Source organism: Falco rusticolus, chromosome 7 (assembly GCF_015220075.1).
Source record: "Falco rusticolus isolate bFalRus1 chromosome 7, bFalRus1.pri, whole genome shotgun sequence".
Lineage (NCBI taxonomy): Eukaryota > Metazoa > Chordata > Aves > Falconiformes > Falconidae > Falco > Falco rusticolus.
The window spans coordinates 46,648,216-46,666,409 of NC_051193.1; the positions used below are offsets into that span (position 1 = coordinate 46,648,216).

At 39.8% G+C, this 18,194-nt stretch overlaps 1 long non-coding RNA gene across 1 annotated transcript in view; it reads left to right on the forward strand.

Moving 5' to 3' along the window:
• The first annotated feature begins 2,031 nt into the window (after nucleotides 1-2,031).
• The window catches only part of LOC119151728, a 434,000-nt gene continuing 417,837 nt past the window's right edge, over nucleotides 2,032-18,194 (forward strand). Inside the window, exon 1 of the long non-coding RNA XR_005105524.1 lies at nucleotides 2,032-2,653. This is a non-coding gene — a long non-coding RNA (uncharacterized LOC119151728). The remainder of the gene's footprint in view (nucleotides 2,654-18,194) is intronic.

Here is an 18,194-nt window from a genome sequence, read left to right on the forward strand (position 1 = left end):
AAGAAATGAGTTCAGGCAGGGTATGACTGAAGACTGAAGCTGTGAGTGGTGTACCCCAATATGCAGAGCATTCCTGTGTCTGACCTTGCAGCTCCTTACGGCACAGATAATTAAAGGTTGGGACAGCGTGCTTGGGAAATACTACTGTTTGCTTCCCTTGATCTGATGGTTGTCTGTGACAGTGTCCAACACAGGCAAAACTTTGGCTAGATGGACCTTCAGTCCAAATTACTATGGCTGCTCATGTTCCTATGTGGCCACGCTTGGTTATGTTCATGGATGAATGAGCGTAAGCTCCCTAAGTCAAGAAAACTGCAAACGGAAACACAAGGTGTCATGCAGTGTTGGGAATACTATGGGTTGTGGAGAAGAAAAATAATGGCAGCAAAGAAAAAAGTTACATATAAAATGTCTTCAGTTCCGTGGCCTTTCATATAAATCAATCATTTTAGATTTAAATTATAATGCAAGTTAAGCTGAAAAAGTGAACAAAAGTCCAAGGGACTATGTGTGATTAGTGGAACAGGGCTGATCTTCCACCTTCTGAAAGTTTCCTATCATGCACTATATTTCTCTTTCCGGATACCATGAAGGTCCAGCCTTTATGTGCTGTGTGTTTTTTCTTTAAGTTCACTAGCTGTTAAAACTGCAGGGTTTACTTACCAGTAGAAGGCTTTTGCTTAGTGTTAGTACTAAATATTGTGGCAACAGTGCCCTTTTAGATTGCAGTCCTCTGTGCTAAAGTCACAGCAATGATGCTGTGGTCAGTGCATCCAGGCTTCCTTGCCAGCCCACTGTGGGTAGGCTATCTAAAGCTACACAGGCATTTCCACCTCTGTTTGTTCAATCACAGTTTAGTTGCTAGAAATTGCTGTGATAGCTCTTCCTGTGATATGAAGCACCAAACTAATTTCACGTTGCTCATTCAATAGGGAGCTCTGTCCAAGTATATTTGGGTACTCAGACCTATGAGTCTTACCAGTCCCACATAGTTACTACTGTAGTAATCGCTGAGCTGCTTCTGAAAAATGGTTTATTTTTGCTTTCAGGTTCCTGAAGGAGTCTCAAAGTGTCATCTGCCTCAAAAACTTGCAATTATTGAAGCCAACTGAGACAGTAGTGCTTGCATCCTGAACCTAATTCAGATGGTCTGAATTACCTGTGGGAAAGAAAAAGCAATATGACTGTTTTCATATTTCATGGGAGTGAAGTACAGCTAGGAGTTGTACTTGCCACAGCAGAATACCCAGGTTCCTACACCAATGCAAGTCAGCTACCTGGACAAGACATGGAAAAATCTGTTTTGGCTCTTGGACTGTGAACTCTAAACTCATTTCACAAGTGAAAGGTTTCAGCAGAACAATTCTCAGCAAAATAGGGAATTTCAAGCACCTTCATAAATACAGCTCTGGATGTCTGACTCCATCGACTTCCTAAATTTTTCTTTTCCTGCCAAAATCCTATCTTTTCTAAAAATATTTACTTTGACTCGGCATATTGCTATCTAATCTAGAGATGGATAATATAGTGCTGATTTTAAAATCCTGACAGGTACAGGATATAAGAATGACTTCTAAAATAGTGCTAAAATGAGTTGCTTCAGAAGATATTTTCTAACCTGGCATGCTCTTCTGGATGTACTCTGGTTTCTATGCTCCCCGCCCCCCCCCCCCCCCGCCGCCCCCACCCCCCTCCCCCGCAGTAACCACTACAGCCTAACTAATCTTCTAGACCATTTAGTACCCTTCTCTTATCCTAAGTAAAAAGCAATTGCTGGCTCTGATATTCGTTAAGTGATAATCCAGATTAATTCAGACTTTGATGTGGAAACGGGTCCTATTTCAGCCGCAAAGAAAACCAGATCGCCCCACGGAAAATGCGTGCACACACATAGACAGACACGCGCGCGCACAGTATGTAGAATGCCTTAAAGAAACTGTAGCTAACCACCTTATTAGTATTCCTCCCTCCTCTGTGTTTCACTTGCAGCAACAGAGGGCTGAGCAAAATGCAGTAGAACAGGGACAGAGACAGAGCTGGCAATCATCTCGGTGCAGGCTGCTGAATGTAGGGGGTGGGGGGGATGCAGCAAAGCAAGATTAATAACCTTGCCATAATCCTGTGCACCCTGGAAGGAGATACCTCTGGTGACTGAGCTGTTCTTGTCTTGATTAATTGGACTGAGTGAATGTGTGGCTGGCAATCCACCTGGTTTGGAGGCGACCCCCTGCTTTTGCTGCTCTCTGAATCCTCTACCCATCTGGGAAGGTAACAGTGAGACGTACCATCTGCAGCACACACAGCAGCTATTGGAGGCTACTACTGACAGTTTGCAGTACAGTTTTTTGGTGAGAGAGAAGCCAGGTATATTGTACGGTAGGATCTTTCTGTGCTTAAGCTACTGAATTTCACAATCTGGTCCTGCAGCAACCCCCTACGCTCCCTTTTCCAATTGCCTTTGAGTTCTGGGCTTACTTTTGGCATAGTCTCCTGGACACATTTTGCTGGGGATGGAAAAGCAGTAAATGGAACCTCAGAAAACTAATTGTTTTGCTTCTGTGCGATTCAAGAAAAAGAAAACCGAAAAGAATCAAATCCAGCTGGAGGAATTTAAATTTCTCTCTGAGAACTTTACGGAGAGACCGGACAAAAGGTAAGTCCAGGGGTTTGTCTACCCCTTCTGTTTCCTTGTTTGTTGCCTGCTTGCTTGCTTGAGCCGGGGAAAAAAAGCTAAAAGATGAGTACTGGGTGCATATGGAGCGTGATATTTGTAAAGTCTGTGCTTGTAATTTATATCTCCTTTTTACTTCCTTTTCTGGTTTGTTTTGGTTTGGGGTTTTTTTTTGGTTGGTTGTTTTTTGTGTGGTGGGTTTTTGGTTTGTTTTTTGGTTGTTTTTTTTTTTTAAATTTCTTTCCCCCCTGCCATTTGCACGGTAAAAATGCTTGCAAAATACTGATCTATAGTGCTGGAAAATGTTAGTTAAATAGCACTATAAAGCTCCTTTCATTTCAAAGGTATTAGAATTTCTAGGGAGAGAAATATTTTTATTAAACCAACTAAAATATTTGGAAAGTATCTAGAATGGGCAAGACATATAGCTCATACAATATCTTCAATGAAGTCTCCATATTTTCATAAATCTTGCCTAGTTTTTTCTCTGCATTTCAGTCAGCTCTGGAATGATGAATATGTAAGTAAAAAGCTGCTTCTGCTGCTGTTAGCGGAAGTAGAAGGTAACAGAATGGAAATTTGAGGATTTGTGCATCACTTATGTGAAGTTCATCTGGTTTTGTTTTCATTAACCTTTTGAATGCCGCTGCTTTATATTTTTTTTTTTTTCGGCTACAGAATTTGTGAAATATTTAGGGCCAAACAGTACTAACTCATATGGAACGGAGTGCCAATCACAAATGTGTTCTTGTGGGCCCTGAATATTTGGGATGGAGGTGCTACTGAGTACTGAGGTGACCAAAGTAAATGTCTTACCCAGCATGGTTCATGGCACTCTGGTATTTCTGGAGATCTATCAGTCATATGGCTGTGGTGCTACTCTGTGTTTAAACATGATACTTACCATCCCCCTGCACCCCTCCAAACCACCCGCCCCATCACGCCCCCCCCTGCAGTTTCTGCAGGAACACTATGACTGTTGTAGTCTTTATCATCGTCCTATTAAATAACAGAAATAAAATACCATTGCACTGCAATAGAATCGGTGGTCTTGTAGTTGAGCTTTTTTTTTATTGCTGCACAGATAGTACTTAGCATTCCCAAGGAGGTGAGAAAACCATCTGTAAATACATTTCAAAGATGCTTCATTCTCCGAATGGAATGGCTAGGTACTTACTCCTTCTCAATTATATGAATATAAATGACTAATATTGAAGGATATGGTATCTGTTTGAAAGACTGCATAGCTGGTTATTTAGTGTAAAAAGACATGGATTGAAATACAGTTCTACTGAATAATCAGATGTTGAGGAGCTTGCATTTGTATGTATACATGTGTAACATATGTAAAGAAAAGGGAACTTACGTCAGATTTATAAATACAAGGATACATCAAATAGGATCGACCTTTGATCCATTTGGTACAAACAAGTATAATGACCCTTCTTGTAATAGATCCTGTGTTGTAAGGATAGAAACTTAATGAAAAGGCTCTGCTTCAGAGTAATCAAATCTCTTTATGTTATTGCATCCTGTCAGTCAGTCAATTTCCCGCTGGTTTTGCATAATAGCTTTAAAGGGGTATTAAGGAAGAAGGGAGAACTGTTATAGGTGTGTTTTCCCTCATTTTCTGGAAGTGGTGCTCTGTGCTCCATATGCCTTTACATGGTTATGACAAGTCTTTTTCTGGGTAGGATGCAGTTTACCATAGTTTTCCCTCATTCCACTTTGCTTAGGCCCCATCACATGTAGCACATGGATCTATTTCATCAGGCAATGAGCTATGCTCTCTTTTAACTGTGGGGAACAGTCTGTGTGTAATGACTGCTATATATATATAAAAAAAAAAAAAGTGGTGGAGGGGAGCATGGAGAAATGACAGCTCATGATTTTTAGTGCCTTACACTGGTGTTAGAATTGAAGTATGTAATGAGACCATTAAAGCAGAGACATTGACTGGATGAAAGCAGGGGTGAAATGTTCTGCCTGGAGATGAAACAACTTTCATGTTCTGGGGAAAAAGACGACACGTTTGCTCTGCTAGTGTTTCAACATATTCTGATGTGTAGGATATAATTTAGTAATGTTGCCCTAAACAGAGTGGGAGGGCAGTCGCCTGTATGGTGGGAAAGAAAGATGTCGCTGCTCTCTTTATGGTGTCCAGATGTTATCAATCATCTGGTGCTGTTGATCACCAACCCTATAGAAGTGGGACTCGTGAATTTTTTTTGCATGTACTGTTACCTCCTTATATACTGCAGACTAAAGAAAATTGTGGTTATTTTACATTTTAACAGAATCACTGAAGAGGACATCTCGTGCTTCCCAACCCTACCTAAATATTTTTGTTGGTTATATAGACCTTGATTACAACTGTTCCTGGGTTTCAATTTCGACTTCCTAATTACACTGTCATATTTGCTCTTTTTTGGTTTTGTTTGTACAACTTATACACAATATTGTTTATAACATAACATTTTATATCACTGTATCAATTTTGGTTTCTAGCACCCTTGCTGTTACTCTGGCAAGAATGGAAATGGATAATAGTGCTAGCAGGTTTTATGTGGAAACAGGCTTTAGTACCAGTTGGACCATGTGTTTCGTTTTTTTTTTTAATATTCAGTTAAAAACCTGTGAAAAAGTTAAGTGTTTCAGTGGCCCTTCCATTCTAATTGCATTTTGCCCCGCATATGCATTCAGCTTCACCTAATGCAGCAAATGCTTTTTCGGTAAAGTTTGGGTGCTTGTATGAGCTCAATCCACTATGCTCCTACATCTTGCTGAAAGACGAAGGAAAGGCCTGCACAGGTCTTGCAGTGAGTGTATCATAGGTAAAGTCTCTCAGCAGGAATATGGGTACAATGAGATTCTCATGAGCTGAATTATCCAAATGTTGTTTTAAGAATAAGTGGAAGAGAAAGAACACTGAAATTTCTTACTCACTTAGTTCCTGTTAATTGATCAGCTTCCTTTTCTCATTGCCAAAGTCAGCCAACCAGGCACTAAGCTTCTCCAACACAGAAACATGCACTCCTAAGACCCAGGGTACTTTACACACGAATTTCTCCTTCCTTCTGAAACCAGCTGGGCTGACAACTGGTAAGTCAATCTTGGAGCTCTGCAGCAGCATGCAAGCAAGGGGAGGATGGGAGAAAGATGTACCAGCAGTTCCAGGACTTGAACCAAAAGAACAAGCTCTGTGGGATGGCAGAACATGTAGTTTTGATTGTTGACTCATCGTGTTGGTCTGCAATAACAAACATCTTATACTAACATGATGACACTGGGCCTGCCTTTGAAATAAGGAGCCAGAAAAGAGTAGTTTATCAGTAAATGCACACTGCTAATGAATGTGTACTTCTCTAATGACAAATGGTACAATCACTGGAAATTCCTATGGGTAGAGTTAGTGTTCTTAAATATTATTATTTTAAGAGAATTAGCTAAAAGTAAATTTTACTTACTAATACTTAAGAAAACAAATGAAGTTAGAAATATATCCTTTCAGCTAACAAGTCAGTTGAGTGCACTAAATTGCTTCTCCCCTTCCTCCCCCCTCTCCCCGTTCTCTTTTCCATTTCTTTTAATTCCGTGGCAAAGAATAAGGTTTTGGGATGAAGAAGACTCAGAACCCATAATTCCAGTTCCTGGGCTATCAAACAATGATACTAAATAAATTCAAAACTCATAAACAGCACATTAAAAGGAATTAATTTTCTGCTTTCAGTACTCCTAGTTGGAAGTGTGGAAATGAAGTTTGTTTTGGAGATTGTTTAATTTCTTAGCTTTTCAAAAGGACAGTTAATCAGGTTGTTTAGGGAAGACAGCTTTTGTGGTGCTGTTATTTGGCCTTTCACAGATCAAGGTAGCCAAGAATGCATGTTTTAGCAGCAAGAGTTCCTTATGTTTTTAAAAAAATAAATGCAAAATGTCGTGTATTTTTGTTGAGATGTATAACAAAAAAAACCATGAGAAAATACTGACTTAGACATGGTAGCTTTCAGGAATGGTCCAAAAGGAGAGTGGTGAGAGCATGGTATACATGTGCAGGTATCTGCTTCTAGAGGCTGTTACTGTTCAGGTTGGTAACATAGTGAGACTGATGTTCTCAAAGTTAAGATTCAAATGCTCAAATTGTATGCTGAATTTTCTACAGCTATTTCATATTCCTGAGGAGGAAATTTACTGTTGCTGTATTCTCAAAATCTGCAAGATGCTGCCATGTAAGAGTTTTTGCTGCCAAACTTGGAGTGGTTATGTAAGGTAGAATCCTATTCATCCTGGAGGAGGGTGGTGGGCAGAGATTTCTTCAGAAACTGGAGACTTTCTCAGAACATATACTGCAGAGGCAGAATTGTAGCAAGGAATCCAGGTCTCTTCCTGGTGTGTTGAAGAAACCTTCTGTATGGACAATAATTATTTTGTAATTTGCCAAAGTTTCTTTACTCAACTGACCATCAATGGTAGGTATTCTGTTTGTACTTTGTGCATTGCAAAGGGTAGCAGCAACATCAGTATAAAACAAAAACATGCTTAAAGGAAGCTCATAACTGCAGATCTAAAGGGCTTGTGTTGCTGCATTATTGACATAGTTTTTAAGCTTGCAACCCATGGCAGGGAAATTTTCCATGAGGCCCATTATTCTAACCTGTTTGGTAATTTGAGATGTTATTTTGGTAGGTTAAATTTATGTCAAGTGCTCATGAAGTCCAGCAGGTGCTAGTAATTACAGATTGTCAATTGCAGTCCTGTTGTTCATCCTGTTTACAAGAGTAAGAACAGGGTTATAGCCTTCTCTGTTTAGTTCCTTTGAAATGCCTGTATCTTTACTTCATACCAGTTCAGCTAAGTGAGGTGGAAGGCCAGTAACTATTTTTGCAAATATTTGCTTAATTTGATTTAACTCCCTGTGGGAGCAGAAGAGTCTTCCCCTTTCTATAGTTCAGTCATAGAAGAAAATCTTATCATTGCAACATTGGGCTATCAAGTAGTGGACATATTTTCCATACAATCTTGGTTTTCTTTTTCTAATTTGTCTACTAGTATATAATCTTTACTGTCTTTTCTGCAGTCCCAGAAAGAAGTTGGCAAATGAGAAAGAAAAGCAACACTGCACTATATATGTGGTGGATCGCCAGTTTATTAAACCATAAAAACATCATTTTGGTATTATTAGGTAAAACTAAGCTAGGACTGGCACTCCTTTGGCTGTGTGATTCCCACCGCCCTCACTCCCTGCCTTGTTCATCAGTTAAGCACTGCTGAAAGCATCATGCGGCTTCTAGTTGAAGGGACAAAGAGAAGGTGAATGTTGTGCAATTAGGCCTTTCTACAGAGATTTTCTCACTGAGGCTGTGTTTGTTTCAATCTGGTTTTATTTATAGGCTTTTCTCTGGATCTACTCACTCTAACAACTGTGCATTTAATGTAAACTTATAAATCTTCACCATACCCTCAGTTATTTCAGGAAGAAAATAAGGCACTTCGAAGCTAAATGATCTACCTACTTAAAACCTGCAAGAGTACCCACTTTCTGGAAAGCAGAAGATGCAATAGTAAAAATTGTTGAGAAAATAGTGGAATGGGTGAACCTAGAGTAGGAAGGAAAAATAGAGCAGAGATTACCCTAAAGACAAAAGTAGTTTCATACTCTTGTAAGGGTACAAGCAGGTATTGCATTGTACAGGCTACACGTGGAAGAAAATTTTACTTTTGCATGCAGTGAAAGTGTATTTTGGCAGTTTGGGTGGGGGAAAACAGGTAATAGAATATTCTAAGCATCTTGAGCATATGCTTCAGAAATGCCACTTAATCAGGTCCCAAGTCTGCATTTTAATTTGAGCAAGAGTAGGCAGAGCAAGGCTAATAACAGGAATGGTGTTACTGAAACTGCATAAAGGATTTGGGTCTCTCTTGAAAAAGCTTTGAAAACTTAAGAAGCCTTGGATTTTGACTGAAATTTGAGCTTCAGTTCCTTAAACAAAAGAATATATATTAAGAATAACTGGGAGTACTGCCTCACCACAGACTATTCAATTACTGTATTGCAATGGGTTTGTAAATATTAATTAAGTAATGTTCAAATGCAATCATTCCTCAGGTGGAATTGCAATCTGGTTCTGAAAACAAATTAGATGGGAGACAGACATAGTTTAGATCACATTTAGGCAAAAGGAGTATGTGAACTGGAGAAGGGTGCATGCCCAGGAAAACAAGAGTTTGTTTAGTTAGAAGTTTATATGGGTATGTGCTGAACTTGAGTTTAGATGAGGTTGTTGGGGGAATTATGGGAGTGCTGGGTTTGTGATAGTTGATATTTGGATCAGCTGAATTCAGGGAGTCTGAAGCAAATTGAGGCATGCAGAAGAGGTAATTTAATATGTAGGTATGCAAGAACCTAAGAATCCAGAGATAATATTCAAATTAAATGACTGATGCATTGAAAATTTGTATCTTAAAGGAAATATAAAGTAATTTAACTAAATGAGTAGGCATTTTAGTTCATTTCTGGAAAACCAGTACTGTGATTTCTGGAGTTCAGGAGCGAGACCTTAGAATATTTACCTGTGGCAATTTTTATGTAAACATCCACATGTCTTCCAATGAAAAATGTAAGTCAAAACTGTGTAAGCTTTGAAGATTTTTAGTGACTAAAAATTGTGAATTACTTTATATTATTGCCTCTAGAATATGCAAAGGAGTTTGGCTGATTTAATGTGTGGCTAGATTAATGTAACCTGGTTGTCAGGTAGTAAATACCATGCATTTTCTTTATGTGCTTCAGGTTTCATATCATGCCTGATCCATGTTTCTTTTGCCTCTGAAATATCAGTGGATGCTTGCAGTAGAGTGGGCCATAGGTAGCAGAGCTGCTCAGTGCCACCTCTTGTTTTCCTGTGACCTACAGCAAAGTATCTGTAATATTCACTGGAGAACAAAGTGGCCTCAGGGGTGCAAGGACTGCCTTAGTCCTGCCCCACAATTACCATGCGTTTTAGCTGAGTAGTAAGGGAGAGACTGTATAGCCTGACTTGTTAGCTTTCCTTTTTCCTCCTTTGTCATCGATATTCAGGGCTTGCTGTAGTAACCTGATGCCCTCCTTTTACAGAAGTCACAACCCTTTCAAACCACAAAAGATCCCTTCAAACTGGGATTCCCTTGACAATCAGCTTTATAGTTTAAGCGGCTTTACGCAATACTGAAAACAGTGACAGCTGAGAGAGGTAACTAGGAGGCTTCTTATATTACAAATACTTGGATGGGAATGTGTGCTTAAGGGTCTTAAGCTGCCTAAAAGAGTCTCTTAATCTGCCTTAATTCTTCTTATTTTATTCTTTTTCTGAAGGAGGCGGAGACACAAGATCTTTCCTTTCATTTAGATGAATAGAGAAGTTCCACACCTGTCTCCAGATAGATCAACTGCATTCTGTAGTGTGCAGGCTTGGGATACCACTTTCTAACGCATGAATCGTCAAAAGTCAGGGATTACTGCTTTAGATTTGTCCTATTTTGAGGGATGCATCTCTGCATTTCTACCTACATCTGAGCTTTTTTCCTCTCAAGGGGAATATTTGCCACCAGGCAAGTGGTGTTAATTATGTTGCTTTCCTGTATGGGAAGTATTAGATTAGGAGTTTAGAAAGAGAAGGTGGAATTTCCTTGATCCCACCAGTTCCTTCTTGTGAAGACTTAGATGAAACTTTCCAAGAACATTAGCTTTAATATTTTCTATTTATGAAGCACCTCATTTAACATATGGAATGTGTATGTTCTACTAGAGATGGTTACAGAATATGGAAAGACAAAGGAAACTTAGTAAAAGGTCTGTCCAAAATACATATATTTGTGGTGGTGTCACCGAAAACCATAAAAGGAAAACTGCAAACCAAATGATAGTTTGGAAAGCTGACAGTTAGTTTACTGCAGCACTGGGCGCATGGGCGATCTTTCCTCCTAACATGCACACCAAGCTACTCGAGGGTACACATTATATACAGTAGAGTACTTGCATATTCATGTACATTACATATTCATTTTCATGCACGCACAGGATTGGTTACAAGTTTATTGCTTCTAGCGCAAATTAGTGATTGCAACACCTCATCAGCTTCTCTCCTCTTGCTGCCAGAACTTCTTCATTTGGAGACTTCTTTCTGCAGAATTTACATAACAATGTTCTTATCGTTATCTCTTCTTTGTTTCCCCAAGATTGACTCCCTTAATTAAAAGTCCTTTCAGTCATCAGTTTTGTTGATTTGAGATGGGGGGTACTTAAGCATTAACGACTTGAGGGTGGGTCAGCTTGACCTAAGCTTTGTGCACATCCTTGTTTAACTAAGTCAGTTTAGTAACTGGGGAGTTCAGGCAACAATCTAATTTGCCATTTGAAAGCAAAGCTTTGCTGTGAATCGTGAGCGTTTCAGTGATTATTCTACCTGGAACTTTATGGAAGCTTTTGAGGTCTAGCATTGGATAAGCCTAACTTATTTCATCATCTCTTATCTGTCTGTGACATACATCTACATCTTTGTCTCTGGCTAAGGATAAGCCACTTCGAAGTCTTTCTGGTGTTGCCAGAAACAGGCTTTTCCACCAGCATCTTTCTCTATACACTTTTGGAAATGGGAAGGGAAACTTCAGGAGAAAAATGTTACAAAGTGATGATCTTGAGAATGCAGAGGAAATAGGAATGGATGAAGCTACTACTCTGATATTCATAAACGTTTACTTTGATAGTGGAAGTGAGTTTTGTATTATGTTGAGGGAGGAGAAAGTGCATTTTGGAAAGTTCACAGATTTAGAAAAATAATACTCGAGAAAATACCACATATTTTAAAATGTGACATACTTATTTCCTAAGGTTCTTTGTCCAGGTTAAATGTCTATTGTACAATGAGTGTGCTCTTTTTTTTTTAATAGGAAACTGTGCCTGAGATTTTAACACTTAAATTCTTTTACTTCTGAATATTGCTGATAGTTCCGTGTTGTTTAACTGTAATTGGTGTACTAGAAGGCTGCTTTCATGATCTTGTCCAGGCCCTCAGGCCACAGAAATCAGTAGGTAGTTTCAATCAGGATGTCAGTTGATGAGAATAAGCATTTGGCCTCCAGTTGTTGTTCTACATATTATTGTCTAAATAGTACTTTTCAAATGTAGGTGCATTTCTGCAATCACTTCGGGCTTAGGCGTGTTTAATTATTTAAGCCTAGTAGTAAGCACTACAAGAAGCAGTGGAGGAAAGGTCACTGGATGAAGAAGCATTTCTTCTACAAAAGACTCTGTTGCATGTGATTTTAGTAGGATAACACAGACACTAGAAAACATTAAGAATTTAAGGTTATACAGGCCTTATGCCATTGTTAGTAATGGGACTGAAAATTGCACTGTTAGTGTAATACTGTGATTTTTTTTTTTATAATATTACAAAGGAAAGGAAATGCTGCAATTGTTTCAGTTTCTAAAACGAATTATGAATACACTCCTAATTTTTATGGAAACTGTCGTCTTAAAAGGTAATACCTCTTAAACATATAATACAGTTGGAAAGAGCAAAAAGCTATCATGGCTATATTAAAAATGCTTTGGGCAAGACTACTAGTGTAGAACTATGGTGGTTTGGGTGGTTTTAACATCACGCCTTCAAGTCTGCTACTTGAGATCTAGTGTTTTCCTTGTTTCCTGTAGTTCTCTAGAGTCTCAATTTTATTTTTATGCCTTGAGGTTAATACTGAGAAGTTGTGTGGATGATAGGAAATTAAACTAATGCATTTTGCCCTTGGTTTTGCCCCATATTGGAAGTTGTTGTGGAATACCATTCTTTACATAGACTTGTCTCCCAATAAAGGAAAAAATACACCTAACCAATACTCTTCTTGTCCTGCTCACTGAACCCCAATAGAATAGTCAATATGCACTGCCTTTAAATTAGGGTAATGTTTTGACCCTTTTGGGGGGAGCAGGCTCTTTTTCTGTGCTTGTTGACATTATGGAGATTCAGGTAGCTGTGATTAGAAGAACAGTCTTGTATTTGATCTACTATAACAATATGCAGCTACTCTGTGATCTGTCTTACTTGCTTTTGCTTTCTGTATGACCTGTTTTCCTGTAGGGTAAAGAATGTATAGATTTATATACTGTATGGGCTACTAAAACTGTTATTGAGCTATTGCATTAAACTGGTAAATTGGTCCCCCAATGCATGGCTACTGCCCCTCAGGACAGAAATGAGAAGCTTCCCTGACACCACCTTGTGTACTGACACGTGCTATTTCTGATTAACTTGCTTTCTCTGTGTTACAGTAACAAATATCTTTAATGGCATTTCATTATACATACAATGTCCTGAGTTTCATAAGATGAAGAAATGCTTTTACTTGCTTGGGCTTTCAGTCTCTGCTTGCAGGCACTCGGCAAACAGTAATAATTTTTTAAAATTTATTGTTGAATGGCTATTAAAATTCAGTCATTTCATGAGATAAAGTAATATTTGCCTTCTGAGATCGTACTATTTAACTTGGCAGAACTGGAACAAAACAGGATGCACCATCAATTCAATGCAGTAAGGGTCAAGGCTGTGGTTCAGATATATGTTCTTTTGCTACCTGTGACCTTTTAAAGGCAAAATTATTATATTAAGCTGCTCCTCCACAGGCAGGACTGAGGATCAGAACACTGGTGTTGCTTTGCCTTCTGCATTACCTTTAGTGGCCAAATGTGTTTAAAATTATACTGCAGTAGTGCAAGACAGAGAGGACAGAGAAATGGATCACACTGGAGATGCCTACATCTGTACTGGCTGCACCGAGCCCTGGATAAAACTGATGCAACTGCCGTGATGTTGGATGAGAGGGCAATAAAGGTGGATCACAGTGTCAAGATAGCGGGCAGCCTTCATGTAATTTTAGGGTATAAGGAGGAACTAGACTACTAGCAAGGTTATTTTGGTTTTGTTTCTAAACATTGGCATTGTTAATTCATTCTTTTTCTTTGCTTGCTTGCTTTTGCTGTGCTGGTAAGGATGGAGATGAAATATGCAAGCAACTTCTGACTCATTCTATTCTACACCAGCTGGTCAAAGAATAATTTGAGAAGCATTAAACAAGAGCTGAGTCACTAAACCAACCATGAAGTTTTGACGTGCTGTTTTGGAGGTTATGTCTTACTTTCCATTGTTTTGCACAGCCTGTGGCGTGAAGCTCCAGTCATAGTCTGTACTGCAGCTTGCATTAACACATAATGTTACAAATCATGCTCTGGAATTGAGAGGTAGGTTGTGTTTCCCTCAAAGGTAGAAACAACAAAAGCAGAACTGTGGGATCAGTTTGAGTAATAGAGATGAATATTACAAAACCCATGCTGGTGGTGTGCTGCTTCAATTGCTCTGTAGCTGTGTAAGCAAACCAGAGGACTGACACTGCTCTCTGAGGACACTGACATGTAAAACTCAGAATAGTTGGACCTTGCAGGAGCATTGGGGCTTAGAGACCCTCCAGCAGTCCAGCCAGCTGATCCCAGCAAGGGATCTACTTGCAGTGTTTAGTAAAATAACCCCTGTAGCAAGAGTTTTAAAGAGGTAAGGCTATGGTACGTCAACCTGCAGTCGTGCATTTAGAGGAGCCTATGTTCCCTGAAGATGATCCATATGGCATTTAATGGATATGGAGATTATAGGCTTCCATCAAAAAGTAATAGGACTACATGGTGATTACTCTTAAATTTATGGAACATAATAAAACATTAATCTAGCATTTTCCTGTAGGACTTGTTGAACTACACCATAGCATTTAATGTTTGGGATGTAATTTTCTATTGAACTTGGTGGGAGGATCCAAAAATAGAAAACTGATTACAAAGCAGGTTATGGTTTTTTTTCCCTTTTGTATATATTCCTTACAGAGCAAGTATATTTACATTTAAGTTTTTGTGTGGAGTGAAGCACAGAAGAACAGTATAACTTTTTGCCCTGTCACTTCTGTTGTGGTACAGAGGATACATTTAAAACATTAAGTTAACTTGCTGTTAACATTATATTTAAGGCTCATCTACATTAGGTAAAACGAGTATCACATAATCAGGAGAGATTGTTCGTAAGCGTGTGAAATAGGAAAGGAAGGTTCATAAAGATGGTAGCTTTGACTTCTATTTATGGAAGCCACCATCTTAATGCCAAAGCTATTTAAAGTTTTCAGTTCTCAGGCACAATAGAGGCAACATTGAAACAGCGTATACATTCAGTAGTATGTATATACTCTTTCTTTATAAAGTTTTAAAATAAAAAAAAAAAATCCAAATCAGAACAAGATGAAGAAGCACCAGATCCTTCAAGATCGCTCCTACTATCCTCTGTGTGAATCTAACTACAGTTTAAATAATACATTTACTAACATTTTAGTCTTGTTATGATGTTCTGTCACTGTCAGAACAAGGTTGTGTTGTCTATCAAAATAGTTTGGGCTGCTTTGCTTTATGAAATAATTTGAGTTGAATTCACATTTTGATCTCAGATCTTCATAAATACAGATACTGCTCTTGTCATTGTTCTCTTAATGCTGCATGATGCTAACTTTTCCAGACTTTGGTCAGGGGGTAGCACAATATTTATTTAGAAATGCATTCCTGTTCTCATGTCTACAGGTGGAAATAATGTACATGTGTGCGCACACACCTATTTCTTCAGAAGGTTCAAGTGCCTCTGTCATACTCATTTCTGCTACAACAGAAGCAAATTTTTCTGTTCAGAACATTAAAACTTCTTGTACTTGCAAGGTGAACAACTATCAGAATTTTTTTAGATGACTTTTTTGCTTTTCCTGCAGTCTGTGGAACGAATCATCAAATGTATTGGGTTGAAAGGGACATTAAAGACCATATAGTTCAAATCCCCCTGCCATGGGCAGGGACACCTTCCACCAGACCAGGTTGCTCAAAGCCCCGTCCAGCCTGGCCTGGAACACTGCCAGGGATGGGGCATCCACAGCTTCTCTGGGCAGCCTGTTCTAGTGTCTCACCACCTTCACAGTAAAGAATTTCTTCCTAATTTCTAAAGTTACCCTCTTCCAGTTTAAAGCCATTGTCCTTTGTCCTACCACTACAGGCTCTACTAAAAAATTGTCCCCATCTTTCTTATAAGCCCCCTTTGGGTACTGGAAGGCTGCTATGAAGTCTCCATGGAGCCTTCTCTTCAAGGTCAAGTTTCAACTGAAGAGTTGGAACAGGTGTTTCTCCTTCCTCCCATCTTGTCTATAAAAATTAGTTGCAAGTTTTTCTTCCTATAGCCCCTTGCCTCCTTTCCTGTAGGAGCAGATCTGCATGGTGTTTCCTCTGGCAAGTCTTTTTGAAAGATTGTATCTGGAGCCAAGCATTGAAAGTCTATTTCAGTGAGCCCTATCTCTACTTTAAATCTTACAAGTTCTTGCCTTTGCCATTTTTTCTGGACTCCTTACTGCGTTTTATCATGATTGAAAGCAGACAGTTTAAAAATCAGTTTGTTTTCTTCATGACCTGGAACTGCTTTATGCATAGTCCTTAAAGAAGCGTAATTTCTAAATTCAATTTATCGTGGTGCAGCATAGGCCTTGGGAATGTGAAGCACTGGTTCAGCATGGTGTCCCACACCCAGTTGCAACTTGAAGGGGAATGGAGTGGGGTAAGGAGCCCCAAGGGGGATAGGGTGTTGGCTGCTGGACTGAGGGGAGAGGTGGGAAGGAGAAGAGAGGCTCCCGGGCAGCCCTGCTGGGATTTCAACAGAAATCTAGTAACACGAGTGGGTTCATATTTTCCCTTGGGTGAGAAATGGGGTGGTAGCTTGCCTTCACACCCAGAGTAGGAAAAGCTGGCTGGGAATGAAGCTGTGAAGAGATTCCACAGGCCTGCCGGTCACTTGGCAAGCCTTTCTGATGCTTCTCAGGGAGCAGACTGACTGGAAGAGAGCAAGAGGCAGGATTCCGCCTGGTCATGGAGCTGAGCCGTGGCACTGGAGGTGGCAGAGGCACGTGGGGTTCACACTGCTGAGAATGAAGTCGGAACCTGGTCTTTGCCGGTGTGGTGTGTACACAACGGCAAGGAAAGAGGAGGGGGTGTGAGTGAGGAGGGAAGGCTGACGGGTTTTGTGGAAGGTGTCCCTGCCCGGGGCAGGGCGTTGGAGTAGATGATTTTTAGAGGTCCCTTCGAACCCCAACCGTTCTGTGACCGGTGTGGGCGCAGGTGCCGTGCTCGGCGCTGGGCACTAGGGGGTGCTGTGGGGCCGCTCCCTTCCCCGCGGCCGGGCAGGGCTGGGCTCCTGCCGACACCTCCGGACTCTGCCGGGCTGGCCTCGTTGCGGCAGAGCTCCTCTAAGAAGACATGAGGCAGGGGTTCTGACAACTCTTTCATTAGCTGCAAGTACTGGTGTGGCTTAGTATGCTTACAGGGAAGTACATCAATCCAATAAAAATGAGGTAAAATGTGTTTCTTACCCCTCCCAATCCCCCCCTCTCCCGTTTTCTCATACAATAACTTTTCCTGATACAGAAATTTAATTCTGTTATTACCCAGTTCTGACCTAAGAAGATGGCTAACGTTTAGGGTTTGAAATACACCCTTAGGAAGAGATGTTGATAAAAATAACAGTTGAATCAGTTCACCGAGTAGGGGAAGGAATTGAGCAGCAGAACAGTAATCTTAAGCTTATTTCAGACACTGAAGAGTCAAAAAACCAGGCCTCAATCCTTAGAGAAAGTGTTAGGAGGCTTTTGTTTGTGGTGTATCAGTTTTGATTGCTCTGATCTTTTTTTGCGTGCCTGTTACTGGACTGATGAATGTGGATTGTCCCTAAGCCATCTCTGCCCCCCAGAGGTTCCTGTTTAAGGTACCTGGTTCCATGAAGGAGACTAACACAATCTTGAAAGTATAACCTGTGCTCCTTATTCACACCTTGGAAAAATGAAAATTTTTTCAATTATAAAACAAATCTGTTTTGTAGATGGGAGAACACAGAATGCCCTACCTTCCCTTTTTATTTTTTCCTCTGATTTTTTTTCTGTACTGTTTCCTCCACCACAGGGTCCTTTTGCCAGGTTGGATTTGGTTAGTGTGGAATGTTAGAAAGTAAATGACACTATTTTGGATCTACAAAGTGCTTTTCAAAACAGTGTCTTGTTTAGTTTCTAGATGCACAGTGAATATTCCCCCTTGAGAGAAAAAGTCTAGCTGGCTGCTTTATGCTAGAATAGCTAGTAGACTTAGTTCTTTAGGAATCAGAGTAAACTCCCATTGATACAAGTATCAAATGTTCAGAACTCTTGTTTCATAATTCTTGTGGATTTTGGTGTGTATAATCACGTTACTTTTACCTGGGTCATGTCTTTTAAGGTGGTTCTTCTGTCATAATGTCTTAAAGTTGCAAGACCTGAAATCATCAGTTCTATCCTTAATAAAAGCTCTTCAGCAAAGGGCTAAATGTTGTGCAGATTCCACAGCTGTAAAATATTGAAGTTTTTTTTATCTCAGTTCAAAACTGGCCCACCTAGAAGTTATGACTAT